The sequence below is a fragment of the Atractosteus spatula genome, chromosome 22, assembly GCF_055471065.1.
Source record: "Atractosteus spatula isolate fAtrSpa1 chromosome 22, fAtrSpa1.hap1, whole genome shotgun sequence".
Lineage (NCBI taxonomy): Eukaryota > Metazoa > Chordata > Actinopteri > Semionotiformes > Lepisosteidae > Atractosteus > Atractosteus spatula.
The window spans coordinates 10,216,537-10,232,608 of NC_142727.1; the positions used below are offsets into that span (position 1 = coordinate 10,216,537).

At 48.6% G+C, this 16,072-nt stretch overlaps 1 protein-coding gene across 2 annotated transcripts in view; it reads left to right on the forward strand.

Annotated features, from left to right (window-relative positions):
* The window catches only part of cbl (Cbl proto-oncogene), a 52,942-nt gene that overhangs the window by 15,821 nt on the left and 21,049 nt on the right, over positions 1 to 16,072 (forward strand). The gene's annotated exons all lie outside the window — the stretch shown is intronic.

Consider the following 16,072-nt stretch of genomic DNA (forward strand, 5'->3'; position numbering starts at 1 on the left):
GTACTTTGCTAGATGTCTCCCCTCCTCTTATTCAAGGTGTTGGGAGGCCTACTGTGATTAGCACAATTAGAAGTGGCATTTGCAGAAACTCCATTTGAATATTGAGATATTTGGATGTGTAGTTGCAGGTATTCTCACAATCTGTCAAGGTTGTGTGCTGCATTCTAAATTTGCTGTTTCCGTTGAACTGGAAACGGACGGTTTCTGTCTTACCCAGTGAAGCTGTTACTGTCGTGTGCAGAGATCACGTTCTTTATTAAGACCTGGTTGTGAGGGTCCTCTCCTGAGCCTTTCACGTGAATGTGCTCCTGGAACTGGACCAAATCCAAGACGGGAAAAGTTCTTTGTACAAGTCCGTAGTTGCACAAAGTTCTTGTTAAACTTGTCGTTTTGCAAGAAGGACCATTGTGAATTAGATAAGTGAGGGCCACATCGAAAATGAAAGGCTGTTTCACCCCCTCCCCCCCCCACCTCCTTTCCAAAAGAAAGTAGGTTGAAGGAAATATCTAAATGTGGAGGGGACCTGTCTCTCTGCGGGCGGGGTTCACTCTGCAGTTCTGTGTGTGGGGTCAGTCGTGAAAGCGGAAGTACTTGGAAGTGTCTGCCGGAGTTTTGAAAATGGGAACGAGAACTGTCCTTGTTCGTGTTTCATATCTCTTTTTTTAAATGGCCTTATTGTTCAGTTGTGACAGATGCCAGACCCTTTCTGTCGAAATCCGTTTGTGTACGTCTTTCCTCATGCCCTCTCATTTCATCTTTTTGGGTTCTGTGACCTCCGCCTGGTCCTGTGACTCTTTTTGCTCTACCCTAGTGCCCTTGACAATCTCTGGCTGGTTGGCTACTTTGGAACTTGACCGTGTGGCTGGGGAGTAAAATGGCAGATCGTCCAGAGAGTTTCTTTGCTCTGCTGTTCCGGTAAATGTGTATCACACGTAATATTACGGCTTTGGTGATTATTTTTATGTTTTGGTCCCATTGGTAGACTTCTTTCCTGGATCTCCATACATTTGAATTATCACCAGTGATCCGAAAGTTTGGTCTAATGGACTCCCACTCTGTGTCCCAATATTTTGGGCAGGCAGTTGCATCCAAGCTTGGCTTTTCCCATTCGCTTTCCCATTCTCAACAGGGGCCTGTTGCCCCTGTTGAAGAAGCTCAGGTATGCCAGCGGGAGCTAGGAGGCAAGTTTCATGCAAACATACGATGCAAATGAAGGGATTTTATAGGAACTAAAGCAGAAGGCCTGGGGCCCTGGTAAGGTTAGTCGTTTCTTGGTATGTGTCTATGTGACTCATACAGGCCAGTGTGTGTGCATGTGTTTCTGTGCACCAGTAGGTGACTCTGTTCCCTCTGGACTGGAATTTGCAGACCTCTGCCCCAAATGTGTTGACCAATGACACCTGGCTACAATACGAGGTGCAGTCCTGTAGAGGAGAGGTTAAAACAAGTTCCAGACTCCTTGATCACTGAGCATCCCATGGAAGTGGTAGGAAGATTAGGGGCATTCATCTGGCTAACTCTGCTGATTTCCAGAGTGGGCTTGATTGTCCTTTCTCACCTCTTCACCTGATATGCTGCATAGTGGGGCTGCTGCATGTCACCCAGGTGGGTGCTGCTCATCCCCTCATACACACAAGGTTCTTTGGGATGATAAAAATACAGTTCAATTTTTTGGTGGATCTTGGTAGCTGGTGACCATGGAGGCAAGATTGTGGGCACTGTGGAGTGATATTTTACCTGTCCATAGTCCACATCCTGTATTCAACTTTGTCAGTTCATTGACGCCGATAGTAATGCAGATGAGATTTCGGGTTTTATTTCCTGGGGCTGGTCTGCCTTCGAGTGCAGCTGGACATGAAGTTGAAAAAGCAAAATGCTTACTGACAGGTTAACTACTAAACCCTTCAGATTAATTAGCACCAAGCAATTGGCTTCTTTTTTTTGCTCCAGTGGTATTATAGAAAGGCTAATTTGATTTCAGCTGAAGAGTCTCTGGAAAGACTTTATCAGATTTTTTAAATAGGTCTGCACTTCTAAGACCTGTATTGATGATAGACATGGGTCGACAACATTGTCAAAGAAGAAAATCTGGGTTTTTGCTCCAGTGCTTCTGCATTTCCCCAGTTATCTCACCTCCAGATGCAGTGTGCAAAAGTGTAGCATAGTGCTCACTCTGTGTTTCTCAGGCCTTTCCTATCGAAATTAGGAGTCGATTCCGGAACATCTGGGAACAGCTTCTGTGCTGAGGGATCTTCACAGTTTTGGGCATGTATTATCATCAGTGTGGTCTAGGAAACTGTCCCCCCCAGAGATAGAAACCTCTGGCAAACGCAACGTTCTTGTAAAGAATCCCACTTTTAAACGTTAAACTGTCAAAATAGTCATTCCGAGTCTACTCCCACCCTCTGGGGACTTTCGTCTGAGAGGAGTATGGAATTATAAATACAAATAGCATGAGAGCCAAAAGGAAATCCCTAAAAATATTGGAATACAAATGTGTGTACGAGGTGAGGTGTGTGATTCTTTCAGAAGAGCACATTTGGCTGTGTTTTCACAGAGTCCGTGCTGTGCCAAATAACACCCCCTCTTGTGTTCCAGCAGGGACTGAAGTTGTTGTCTGATAGCTTGAACTGACAACAGCAGGCACTGAACCCAGTTAATATCTGCATTCTTGCTTAGTTCCACAGTCACATACAGGTTTTTGATATAGTTTTTATTTTTAGTGAGAAAACCGCTGCTTAAAATTCTGCGGTGGTCATGGGGAATTTGTTTGTTTAGAACAAAAGAATGGCCCTTTGATTTAGGAATCAATTTTAGTTTTTCTTTCTGAACAGTTGGACGGTTGTGGAGTTTCCAAACGTCTGACTGCGGAGTTAGAAGACCTTCGGATGAGTTAAACAGCCTCCTCTCGGACGCGGTTCAGTTTTTTTTTCTGCAGAAAAAGAAAGGCCTTTGTGCTGGCAGGCATTTCTGCCAAAACGTCAGTGAATAGCAGAGAATCGTTGGCCGGGATTTAATTCCGATTTTAATGTCACATACCTAGCCTATTCTGTAAAAATAATAGTAATTTATTTTCAGTTTTTTTTTAATGTGCTTTTTTACTTGTTTGGAAAAGCATCTGCAATTACAGTGGTGAAGCAGTGAGAACGAGCCCTTTAGAAACCGAACAAACTAGGCACTTTCAGCTGTTGTCGTCTTTATCTTGCTAGTCTTCAAATTCTCGTGTTTGTGCGGCCGGAATTCTAGCCCGAGTTGAAACTCGCACCGTGGGAGGAGGGATACTTGGAAGAGCTTCGCTGGTTCTTGGAAAGAGAGCGAGAGACGTCGGTTTTCCGGCGATATTGTGGGCCGTATTGTGGACAGGACGTGGACAGGAGTGTGCCGGTGTGCTTCCTCATCGCCTTTGCCTCCTGTTCCTCTTGTATCGAGATAGGGTGGCATGTCGGCGAGGGGGCAGCAGGACAACCGGGTGATAGGAGGGGTTTCCAAGTCTGTTGGAATTGTCGGAAAGGATTTGGCTTCAAGAGTGTGTGCTGTGAACCTGCTCGCCTCAGTCGGTCAGTGCCAGTGCTTTGTGTGTGGAAGGCTAGTCCTCTGCCTGCACAGCCAGTGCTTCTTGGTCTTGAGATCATGTGGAAGAGAACTGGAGCGTGATGGCCAGTCTGTGTGCGCGCACAGGTGATTCGGTCACGGCTGTTATTGTTGGAAGTTTGATAGCTCGAGGGCCAGAGGAGACAAGCCTGACTCGTGGAGCAGTGCTGGTGTTTTGTAGACCTGTGTGGAGGCAGCAGTCTGAAGAAGGAGCTTTACATGGGCTGCAGTCCCTCCCACGTTCTCCAAAAGCAGCCAAGCCATCTGCTTTGGGATGCCTGCGTTGGCCTGCTGGGCGCTGGTCTGCCAACATGCTGTTTTCATGGCTGCGAGGGCGATGTCCGAGACCGAATTGCGCTGAGTCGTCATAACCTGCATGTCAGCGTTTGAACTCTGGCAAAATGATCCTCTTCTCCATATGTGGGCCAACTGACAGCATGGTACAGGCCTATAATGATGTAGTGCTGGAAAGATGTATGTTTATTTTTACTCCTCCAATACATTTGGGCTCCTAGCCATCTCGGTCCTTACAGCTTAGTGGTTATGAGTTAAATTAACAGGGAAAACATAACGTTACAGCACAGAGAGCCCTGCATCTGCGGCACAAAGAAAACTACATCTCCCTGCTCTCGATACCACCCTGAGCTACCTTTGCCAATGTGAGTCCAGTAAAGAAAAGAGACTTCCTCTGCTCTTAACACCTTTTGCCTCCGAGTCCGCCGCAGAGACCTGGCGTTGATTCAGGCGGAACAGGGAAGGTAGATTTTAGAAGGCAGTAGTGGCCAACGTACCACTGGCAAATACTGATAGGCTGCTTTCCCTTCCCCCCCCACCCCAAGCAAACAAATAAAATGCAAATGGAACCGCTGGAGTGGTAGAAATGTTTTGATTAAAAAATGCAGGAATAAACAGATAAAGACTCATTTGTTGTGTCCCTGGCGCGCATGGTGGTTGCTTCGTTGCCTGATAGGTTGGTTTTTTTTTCCCTGCCCGTGACGTCTTGAGGAGTGTTTCAGGCCGCTGGGGGAATGCAGGGGCCGGCCCCTGGCAGGGAGCTCACAGCTGTGAGTGCCGTGCCGCCCAGCAGCAGCAGTGCGCCGGTTGTTTCCCGGGAAACGCTCTCTCTCTCTCTTTTTTTCCCCCCCCCCCCTTTCACTCTGCCTCGCGGGCTCCCTGCCTACCTCGGTCTCCCCGCCACCTCTCGCTTTCTTCCCTCTCCCTCCTCTCGCCTTCCCTTTCTCGCCCCTGCTCGCAGTCGCTCTCTCTTTCCGTTCTTAGGCTGTGTTTGGGCACCTGCTGTGTCGTGGATCGCCAGTGAAGATCGGCTGACCGAGCTGACACACACACACACACGGCAGCTTTAACTTTTCTGTATAAACCTGCGTGTTTTATCGACGTGTATGCATTCACTGCTGTACAAAAGCCGCATATCATAATGCTCCTTGAGTCAGAAATGATTTATGTACTGTATGTTATGAGCATTTCACCCTGCAGCTCTCAACCGGCAGCCCCACTGAAGCTCAGCAGGGTTGAGCCTGGTCAGTACCTGGATGGGAGACCTCCTGGGAAGCTATGGTTGCTGCTGGAAGTAGTGTTAGGGGGGGGCCAGTAGGGGGCGCTCACCCTGTGGTCTGTGTGGGTCCTAATGCCCCGGTATAGTGGGGGGGGACACTATACCGTAGTGGGCGCCGTCTTTCGGATGAGACGTTAAACCGAGGTCCTGACTCTCAGTGGACGTTCTCGATAAGAGTAGGGAGTTAACCCTGTGTCCGGGCCTAATTTCCCCCCTCGGCCTTTACCGTGGCCTCCAAATTGTCCCCATGTATGATTGGCTTGCACTTGCCCTGCGATGGACTGGCGTCCCATCCAGGGTGTACCCTGCCTTGCGCTCGTTGCTTGCCGGATAGGCTCCGGCTTCCCGCGACATCGTTTGGTATAAAGCGGTTTGGCCAATGACGTGACGTGACATGAGCCTCCACTGCTGTTTTCTGATATTATAGTAACTGGTGTCTTCCCACTCAAAATAAGTTGTATCAAGAAGAGGCAGGTGGCAGCTCACATGGATCACGATCAACAACTCGATTACCACAGCTGGAGGGAAACGTTACACGAGGAGCCAAATTGTCAGGTGTTCCTCGTCACGAACAGCATGTGTCCCTCTCTGAACGTCCGCAAAGCTGAAGCTTTTGCGTGGAGTGGTAGAGATACACACGCCGACTGGCTAACTGGTTTCAGATGGAGGTCGCCACCGGGGTATGTCTGTGAACGAAGAGAGGAGCAGAGCACTGCAAAACGTCCCAAGACTTCCGCAGCATATGTGTTCTGCGCTCGCTTCCTTGACGTTTCTCTCTGGCTGCGGTGAAGATGTCGGTTCTCGCAGTTGAGTAGACGAGGAGAGAAAGTGAAGAGGTCGGGGGGGGGAGATTGGGGGTAGAGTCTGAAGAGTTTATCTCTCTCAAGCATCCGAGTTGTGCGCTGTACCTGTCAGCCGAGCGGCATCCTTTTATATACTCGCGGATTGCTTCTGTCACCACACATGGGATGTCTCCGCGGTAAGATTAATGATCCCCGGCAGGAACGAGACTCGGTCTGCAGCGAGCGCTTTTTAAAAGCAGACCGAGATCTGCCAACCTGTTTCGCTGACTTCATACCAGCAGATCACAGTCAGATCACGGTGTCCCATGAGAAAATGATTTAATACACATGGCTGCCTCCATCCGTGCTGAACTGCTGGAAGTCGCTGCCGAGAGAGTGAGGGGAAACCTGATTCGCGATGTGCGTATCGCTTTTGGGTGATTACAGTTCACGCAACCCTCCCGCGACCGTCCGTCTGAAGCTGAGCTCCGCGCTGCCGCCAGCTCAGTCTTCTCCTTTTACTGTGGAACACGATGAAGGCCAGCCGTGCTGATCGCTGGCACGCTTTGCGCAATGTGCACCACATTGCGAAGGAGTTTTCTCTGCTGAGCAGCGTCTCTCTAGATTTTTGATCCTAATAACCAGTGACAGGAAGGGGCACTCTGTTCAAACCAACCGCAGATCAGCAAGACTGTTATATTTAAGAACAGTGTGTTTCAAGACGTCTATCTGGAGACCAGATCAGCCTCCTGCGGCGTGACAGTTTTAGTCCTTCTGGGCTGTTGCAAGGTGTAGCCTTCTTGAACAAAGCAGATAGCGTGGAGCAGGAAAGCGAACTGTTTGAGTTGCACGCATCTGCCTGGGCACCTTAACTCCAGATGAGTTAACAGGTTTGAAATGACCCCCGGTGTGACTTCTGCCTTAATTGGGTCAAGCTTGGTTGCAGTTCTGTCTCTTCTCTCTGTCCGTTGCGTCAAAAACCAAATTGATTTCTGACCACCTGGCAGTTGTCAATACTTTACCATTAAAATCCCCTCTGCATTTTCCTGCCTGCCACCTCAAAGCGACGTTAGAACAGCTGCTGAGACTAGCAGAGGACATGAGCAGGTGACAGATGAGCTGAATCATAGGTAGCACTTATGCTTGTGCACGCACGCACGCACACACACACAGTGCACCACAAGGCAATATACACAAGGATCTAACCTGATCCTTGCAGTGTGTTGACCTGCGACACAGAAGAAGGAAACCAGGCCATGGTTAGGCAGCATGGCGTTGTGGGTTCCTGTCACAGGACCAGGATCTGAACCCTCCGAGGTGACCAAGTGCAGCTGAGCCGCTCACTGAAGAAAGAGGCGTTCAGCTCTCGGCGATCCCTGCCTGTGAAAGAATCACTAGCCGAGCAGAAAGATCTGCGAAACCTCCCTGTCACAAACGATGCTCCCTTCAAAATCATTTGCCTGTGGATCTCCACGTCGATCGGTGTGATTCTAGCATTTGTCTCTTTTCCAAAGTCACAAGGACACACTTTTCACTGCCATCATTTTACCACTGCTTTCTAGCTGAAAGCTGGACTTGTCTTCTGTCAGTTAACAGCAGTCTGCAGGCATGACTACAGGAAGGAAATGTTACAACTTTTATCGTGTGTTTTGGATGTTTTGTGTTTTTTTTTTGTTGTTACTTACCCCCGTCGAATGGAAACTTTAAGAATATTCACGCTGGCAGGGCATGCCAGTGGTTTTTTTTAAACAAAGCAGGGCCTGCTGTGTTTCCGAGTCCAGGATTTTTCCCTTTGGATATGTGGGATTGTGCGTTTCTTTATGTTCTTTTGACTGGGATTTCTCCAGGCTACGTACTGCGTTTCCTGAAAAAGAACGTTTCCTTAAATAGAAAAAAAAAGTATAAGCTGATGAATTGCTTGTTTTAGTAATCGGACACAAAGCACCATACTTCACTAACTTATTATTTTGTTTACTGTTATTAACATGAGATTTTCTAAACTGGAATACTGCAGCTACAACATCAATAACATAATGAAGGACTCTTTACCGCAGCGATTACAATAATATAGGACCTTGACAAATAAGTTAGGCAACATAGTATTTTAACGAGCTTAACGTTGTTTCGCCAACAATCAGATGGAAACTCGAGCCATTTTTGCTCCTTGTCAGCGATTTAATAAAACTGTCTTGGTCGCAAAGATATGTGTAAGTTTCTATCTTGCAAGGCTCAGTTGTTCAGATGTGAGCGAGGAGGTTCTGCACATTCTGGTAATTGAGCAGCTCAATTAAAAACCGACTCGCAGGCCTCCTGTTTTTCTGCAGGGAATGGTCAGACTAAACGGTCTGCGTGTTTTGGTGGTTGTTTTAGAAGTTAATAGGTATTTAACTCCTAATTAATGGAAGTGGAATAGCTTTGTTCGTCTGACAGCCCTGGCTGGGCTGGGGAAGTTGAAAGGAGAGCGATCTTGGAATTTGGAGGACAATGCCTCAGTGTGTTAGGAGCTGAATTGAAGTCGCTTCTGCCTTGGGCATTCTTGGATATGGGAGCGCAGCACTGCAGTTTCATGGAGAGGGCAGACAGGCTGACGAATTGCACTTGTGGGGATGTTGGGGACGCTTTTCCTTAAGGATACAATGCACTTTATTAACCCCGCCAAGCGGAAAATTAATTTGCCAGCGCAGCTCGTACAGACAGGCAAGGACATTAAACCACCACACAGACACGACCATGATTTCAAAACAGTCCTAGAACTCAGTACCTCGACACCACCGATCACACCATGCGCTGGACTATTTTTGAACACAAGATCCCTTTGTTGTTGGCGGCAGAAATGAATGAGTTTCCACGTTGCGCTCTTTGACAGCCCCTGTGCCTCGCTGTCATCCCGGCGACACGAAGGGACCTCGTGTAACCCAGCCTGACACGGGCAAGATCACGCAGAGCACACGCACAGAAATCGCACGTGACAGCAGGCGCAGGCCGGGACTCGTGTCCGGGTTTCCTGCAGATGGAATGAGTTTGTAAAGCGGTTATGCTGTTTGAGAGAAGGTGCTTGTTTTCTTTGCGAAAGGTTGTCATTGGTCATCTCAGCTGACTGCGGATGATCTGTTGTGTCTTTTTATGCCTCTGATTCCCTGATTGAGTTTCCCAGCTGAATTGCTTGTCCCCCTTTTGAGGTTCATTTAGTCTCACTGTACCTGCCTCTTCCTTGGTGCAGGTCTTTTTAGACACTTCGACTCTCATGACAGCGTTGAATGATGAACCTGGCTTTTTATTGTCTTGGTCTCGGAGTGATTGTGGTCGAAACTCCAAAGTCAGAACCTTCAAATAATTTTAGATTGCATGTTTGATGACTTGTGGTGCAATTATACAGCGGAAACTAAGAATGTATGGGGTTATTAGGTTTTTGAGATTGTATGGGAGTTCCAAATAAATGAAAATAGAATACATATTTGTGTTCTTACGTATTTGGTTAAAGCAGGGGGCTTAAATGTACTCAGTCCCTTCCAGGATAGACGGGATTGACACTCTTGAGTACAAGGAATAAGACCTCACTCCTGCCGATCCTAATTTTCTGCTCAATTAATGCCGCGAATGCGTGGAAAGGTTTTTTTTAGCTGCAAAGCTGGAAGGGGCCGACTTATCCTCTCCATTGCGATAAATGCTGGAAGACCCAGGTGCGGAGGATGAGCCCTCCCCGCTCAGCGACTTCGTCTCGAACGGCAGATCAGAAGCCAGTGAGGGGGGGGGGAGCCGCATGGCTGTGGTTCAGACAGGCAGACACCTGCTTCCTGCGCGGCCTTCGAGAACCGAAAACATCAAAAGCTTACTGTAACGTGAAAGTGCGGGACAGAGCGAAGAAGAGAGATGTAATTGAAGGGGATCTTTTTGTACAGCTTTTCTCGTTAGTGGTGGCGCTGGGTCCTTGCACAAGCCTTCGTCTGCACAAGACAATAAATATCCAGGGACAGCAATCCTGGTTGGATAGGGTGAGACCAGAAAGGGGAGCTTTTCCACGTGTAACAGAATGTAACAGAAAAGGAAAATGCCACTGGCAGTGAGGTCTCTTCGTTCAGGCAAGCAGTCCTGTTCAGTATTTTTATACATGACCCTAAGCATGAGCACGCTGGGTTAGAGCATATGGGTAAATTGGGGTTATTTGTTTAATAAACCAAAGAGCCACACATGTGGGAGGAGCATTTCTTAATTCCTGGAGAATCCCAGTCCAGTGAGTCTTACAGATTAATTTGCCTGATCTTTGCATTCCTAAGTTCTTAAACTGAACAAGAAGGGGTGAAGGGAAGCTTGGTCCTTGACGGATAATTTGTAGTCCAGATGTTCCAAATGCTTCTGGAAACTCAATTTCGGAAACCCAGGGTCTGACACCCACCAGACTGTGCGTTCTGGTCTCTCAAGGCGCGTCATCGGCTTTCTGCACTGGGGACTTCCTGGTGTGTTTCGTGTTAAGAGCCTGCTTCTCAATTCAAGTAGAGCCTCTGTTTGGGGAATGACCAGAGGTCTGTTTCATCCCCGAGTGAATTGTGCGCTAGTACACATGTGAACTCGAGGCTTGAGACTTCCTCTCTGGGATCTGCTCTCGATCAGTGCTGGCCAGTATCTAGGCTGTGTGTTCGGAAGATGTCTCTCGAAGCGTCCTCAAAGTGTGGGCGTTCAACGGTGGGCTGCGGGCTTCTGTTCTCAGCTGCGGCATATTTGTAACGCTGCAGTGCAGGCCTGCTTTGTGGTTTTTCTTTGGAGTGCGTCATTTTGAAGTTTTAATGCTTCACCTCACTCCTCTTTTGGATCTTGTTTCAATTTGTGTATCTTAAAGAGGGCACCTTATATCTGCGGTTACCATTGTTTTCCTTTCTTGTCCGAAATGTTCCCTTTTCCCCTTGTCCTTTAGCTTTTAATTGTTTTTCACAACACCTGGTTTGCTTGCTGTAGTGTGTGAAGATGAGCTGGCTCTTTGGTACGAAGAAGAAAACATCGAGAAGCTAGAATGTTCCGTTTATCAGTAGCAGGAAGCATCTGACATACAGTATACTTCTGTTTTAATTAGCATAGATCATGAAAAGAGAAGTCCGTCATCAGTAGCAGCAGCAGCAGCAGCAGCAGCAGCTTGAGAACTGAGAGCAGCACAGAAACTGCTCAAAGACCCAGATAGCTCTTACACTGCTGGCGCATCCTCTTTTCCCTTTTCTAACCTCACTCCCAGACTGCCAAGCTCCATCGCATCTGAGGATCGGCAGCTCTTCACTCCAGAAAAAATAGATTCGAGAAGCACCTTTGCAGTTATAAGGTGATGGGGTGCTTTTGGGGTGGGGAAATCTAATATTTCAGTGCTAATGGTCAAACATTTCTCAGTTTATTTGTGTCCTAGATCGCATTTCATGTACTGTTAGTTGCGGTTGTTAGTCAGCCGGGTCCTGTACGGGGCGATAAGCATCACTTTCCTTCCGGTTGCCACGACTCCTTACCAAGAGTGGACCAACGTGTGATAATGGATGGGTTGCAGTTACTGGTTGGATAACCATAACCCCTTTGTGATTCCTTCCTGGCAACACAACCAGAATTTCCGACCGTTTTAAAGGTTGTTTCTTCTTGGCAGGTTTTTTTTTTTTATTTTATTTGCTTGCCTCAATTCAGTTGAACGTTACGCAATCCGCTTCTGCCTCTGGGTTGTTTGCTCCCCATAGTATTCTGTTTCGTCAAGTCTAAAACCGAAATTTAGCCAGTTGAAATGAATAAGGATCCCGAAGATGAATTGGAACGAGATGAACGGATCAGTGCACACGTGGACAGCCGGCAATCTCGTGTCTAGATATTCAACCTTTTATACGAGAATTTGTGAAGTCGTCCAGATAACCTCTGGCGTCCACCTGGAAGGCTCTGTTCTCATGCGAGCTGCCGGCTGAGAGGGCCGCCTTATTTCCTTCTGCAGGTCCAGCAAGGCTCTCATCTTCACACCGAGAGCTGTGGCGTTACAGAAGAAGCTGCCCAGCCATGGCCAGATTCTTTTGGGATTTTGAGGTTTTTTCCAATTGGCTCCCAGCAATCAAGCGGGCTAGATGGCCCGGGAGGCCTCCCCTCAGCTGGAACCTTTAGGCTCGTTTTCACAGGCAGATGTTGTCCAAGATGTACGCAGTCAGACTCTCCCTTGTAGGCCGGGGGCGACAGTCATAGCAAGGGTCGGTCCCCGCGTGTGTGGCGTTTTCACTAAAAACACAAGCCGTTGTGCCAGCCAGGCGTGACGGGGCTGCTTTGGGTAGACCGAGACTGTAAAAACGAATACAGTCGCTACAGAATTAGATCTTCCAAGCTTGTTGTTGTTGTTTTTTTTGCATCCTCCGGGGCTACAGAAAAGATCCGTGAAGCCTGTCCAGAGCAAGACGAGCTGTGAATTGAAGCAGGGCTGAGGCTGTCTCTGACGGCTCTAGAGCTCGGGGAGCCACACCGCTGCACTGGTGTCTGCACAGCCAGCGCTTTCAGTCACTTCCTGACGAGAGATCCGGTGTGAAGGCACTTCCTGCGGGCTATATTTAAAAATGATGACTACCATTAAAGGGGAACCCAGAATTTCCATTTCCGGATGTGGGTGCTGCCCCCCCCCCCCCAACCCCCACCCCATCCCCCAAGGTGCCGGGGGAAGAGGCGGGGTGGGGGGGGTGTTTGACAGCGAGGGGAGATCGCGGAGTGAAAGTAGTTCAGGACTGAAAGCTGGCTTTCTCCCAGCTTGGGCTGCAGTCGGCCTGTGCTGACTTCGCTATCGCTGAGGTCTGAGACCCTGTCGGGTGGGATTGAGGTGCCTGCTGTGTGGGAGGAGGCTGATCTCTCTTTATTGCAGCCCAGCTAGGGCCTATTTCACACAGGCATTGAGGCACGGACACTGGACACTGTTTCCAGAAAGCAAACTCCAGCCTTCGGTGTTGGTGGAAGGCCAGCAGATTGACCACTGACGTCTTGAGCACCTGACTAATGTGTATTTGTAAGTTCTGGATTACATTATTGCTCCATCACTGCACACTTTTCACCATCATGACTTCTCCTAATGTGCTTTGAGAAGTTAGTAAAATAACTATCTTTCTTCAGTAACGTACCTTTCAAGATGATTTGTTTTTCCTGGGTTTTGTGTGGGGAAAAACGATTACAGCTCTACGCTGACCTAGGTTCACAAAACCAATTGCTCTTTCGGTTTTCAAAATTTAGCAGGTTAGAAGCTTTCAAAGTCTTCCCACTTGGTTTTAGTGCCAATCCTTCAAAAACACGTAGTAAAATAGGTTTTCCATTATAAAAGCAAAAGGTAGGGTTTGACATGAAGTGCGTAAATAAACCATCATCTTATTTCCCCAGTGTGCCGGGGGGCTGGTTGAATGTTTAAAGTATCTGCAGTGATAAGGAACAGCTGGAGTAGCTTCAGGCTGGTTTTCCACAAAATCTTTCCCAGTGTTTTGCTCCCTTGGTCCCGGGAGCCGGCAGGGACGAGACTGGTCTCACTTTCGTTCTCCTGCCTGGCTGTTTTATCAGTGCAAACAGGAAACAGGAAGGGAGCAGCCAGCTGCAGGTCAAAGGTCAAGCTGGAGAGGAAGAGGAGCTGAAAGAAGCCTGGTTTCCAGCACGGGGAGGGGGGGGAGCCTGGTAGCCATGGTGACAGCTTAGAGAACCCAAGCCGCTCTGGGATGATGGTGGTGGTGGTGGTGGTGGGGGGCAGGGTGTTTTTATTTAAAAAAAAGGCAGCCATTGATCATCGTACAAAGTCTGACAAAGACAAACACGTGGCCGGTTTCACATTTTTGGGGGTTTAATCCGGATGGAAATACAAGCCACAGATCTTCTCGAACACATTGTTGCCACGGTGGTGGATGTTTCTTTCAGGATCCCACAGTCATTTTTTTGGGGGGTGGGTGTTGAGTTGGCAAGAGGCGCCGGGGGATGGGCTAGGCTCAGGGGGAGCTGGAGGAAGTTTGGTATGGGGGGGGGGGGGGGGGCTGGGGAGCTGAGCCTGACCGCGGCGTGGAGCTCCTTGTGCAGACGTGCGCACGGAGCGTCGGCACGCGCCCCCGCGGCCTGCTTTCTCCCCACCTGCCGGACTCGCTGCGAGGCGAGCGGACCCGCGGCGGAGCGCACTTCCTGCCGGCACATCCCTCGAGGGCCTCCGACAGAAACGCAGAAGAGAGAAGAAAGCGACAGCCGCAGACGTCGACTCCTGGAAGGGGAGAGCACACGCCGCGTATCTGGCAGGGGGGACACGGCAGACCCATGGGCGGGTAGAGCCCGCGATCTGTGACCGGTGCCTGCTCAGAGAGAGACAGAGGGCTCATTGTGACGGCACACTTGGCCCCTTGTCCCAGATCACTGGAGCCTGCTGCTGCGAGACACACGTGTGTGGGTCCTTGCGAGCTGGGTCTGTTAGTACACAGCTGTGCAGGGGCGTTTCGCCACAGCTCCCCTCCTCCCCAGCTTACCGACTTACCAGCAGCAGCAGCAGCAGCAGCAGCAAATGTGAGAGGTAGCATTGCTCATCGCAGGCTCTGTGTTCACAGCTTTGAAGCAGTTGAGCTACTGTGGCGGTTTTCTGCTGTGCGCAAGATCACAAAAAATAGACTCGAAAACAACACGTTATGCCCCGTTTCTTTGTCCGTGGCTCCTTTGATTGATCGCTCTTTGGTTTTTTTTTTTAGTTTGCAGGCATAATCCTCCTTACTGCCTCGTGTGGGCTATAGTAGGAACTTACGTGTGCGAGGCTTGATCAGCTGGGTTTTGTTAGGCTAGCAGCCATATCGCCCTGTAGCTCGCAACTGGCAGCCCGACTGAAGCTCAGCAGGGGTGAGCCTGGTCAGTACCTGGTTGGGAGACCTCCTGGGAAGCCATGGTTGCTGCTGGAAGAGGTGTTAGTGGGACCAGCGGGGGGGCGCTCACCCTGCGGTCTGTGTGGGTCCTACTGCCCTGCTATGGTAATGGGGACACTATACTGCAAAAAAAGGCATGGGACTGGCATTTGTATAGCACAGCAAGTGTGAATTCCCTACATCTCTGTCCCCTTCCACTAAATAAGCCACTAAGCCTGTGAAATGAGGGCATGCTTAATTCCCACAGGCCTCCTGACCGAAGGTCCAACTCACAATTTTAAGCCGCAGTGGAAGTTTTGTAGAGCAATTGATAATGATATTGTCCTTGATCACGGAGCCCATTATCTCTTTGCTCCACCCCTGTTAGGCGGTACCTGGTAAAGGCAAGAGATTTGGCTATCTGAGCCCTTGGAGGATCTGTTGCAGGAAGAGCATTGCCACTCGGACATCAGAATTCTCTCTTTCACCTTCTTTTGCTCTCTAAAACAAAGTTTGCCTTTCCCCCGAAGCTTATCTTTACTCACAAAACCCAAGTCAGATACACATTTGTGCAGATTTAGCACAATTCTCTCCGACAGTGATCTTTCCTGTTTTTCAAGTGCAGGTGACATAGGCGATAAAACATAACTTTTTCAGTTTCTCAGCCTTAACGAACAGCTGAATTAACTTAAATGCAAGTGTGCCTATTCCTCCTGGACTTTGTGGATTATTTGTAGTCATTCATACTAAGCAGGCAAACAGAGAGAGTCCAAATGTATGAAGGTCTGTTTGTTCTTTTAACAATATTTGGTTTGGGAAAAGCAGATTCACAGGCAGAAGTACTGTGCGGGGAAAAAAATAATGCACATAAAGTTTCAGAGCTACACGTAGCCCTCCAGGAACCATGATGATCAGCAGACTCAAATCTTGCATTTTGTCTTGCGTTCCTCAGTTTCACTGTCCTTCAGCATGACTAGACTACTAAGTGTTTGTGGTAGCTGCTAACTGAGAATCCCTCCCACATTTCGGTCTCTCCTCTATTCTTGGTACTCTCTCTTGCCTTTTTTGACTCCACGCTTGAATTCTGCCTACAATTCTTCCCACACTGGTACAAATCCGTTCAAGTTGAAAAATGTCGAAAGCTTGTTAATTTAGGAAAGTGAACGAGCTTTTATGTGTAGAATGAAAAATTTCGTGATCTTGTTTTGAAAAGATGTAACTTCTTCCTGGCCGGTTGGTTTCCCTGGCAACTGGAGAATTAGCCCTTGGATGTAGTCGGCCTACCTTGTTTTGAA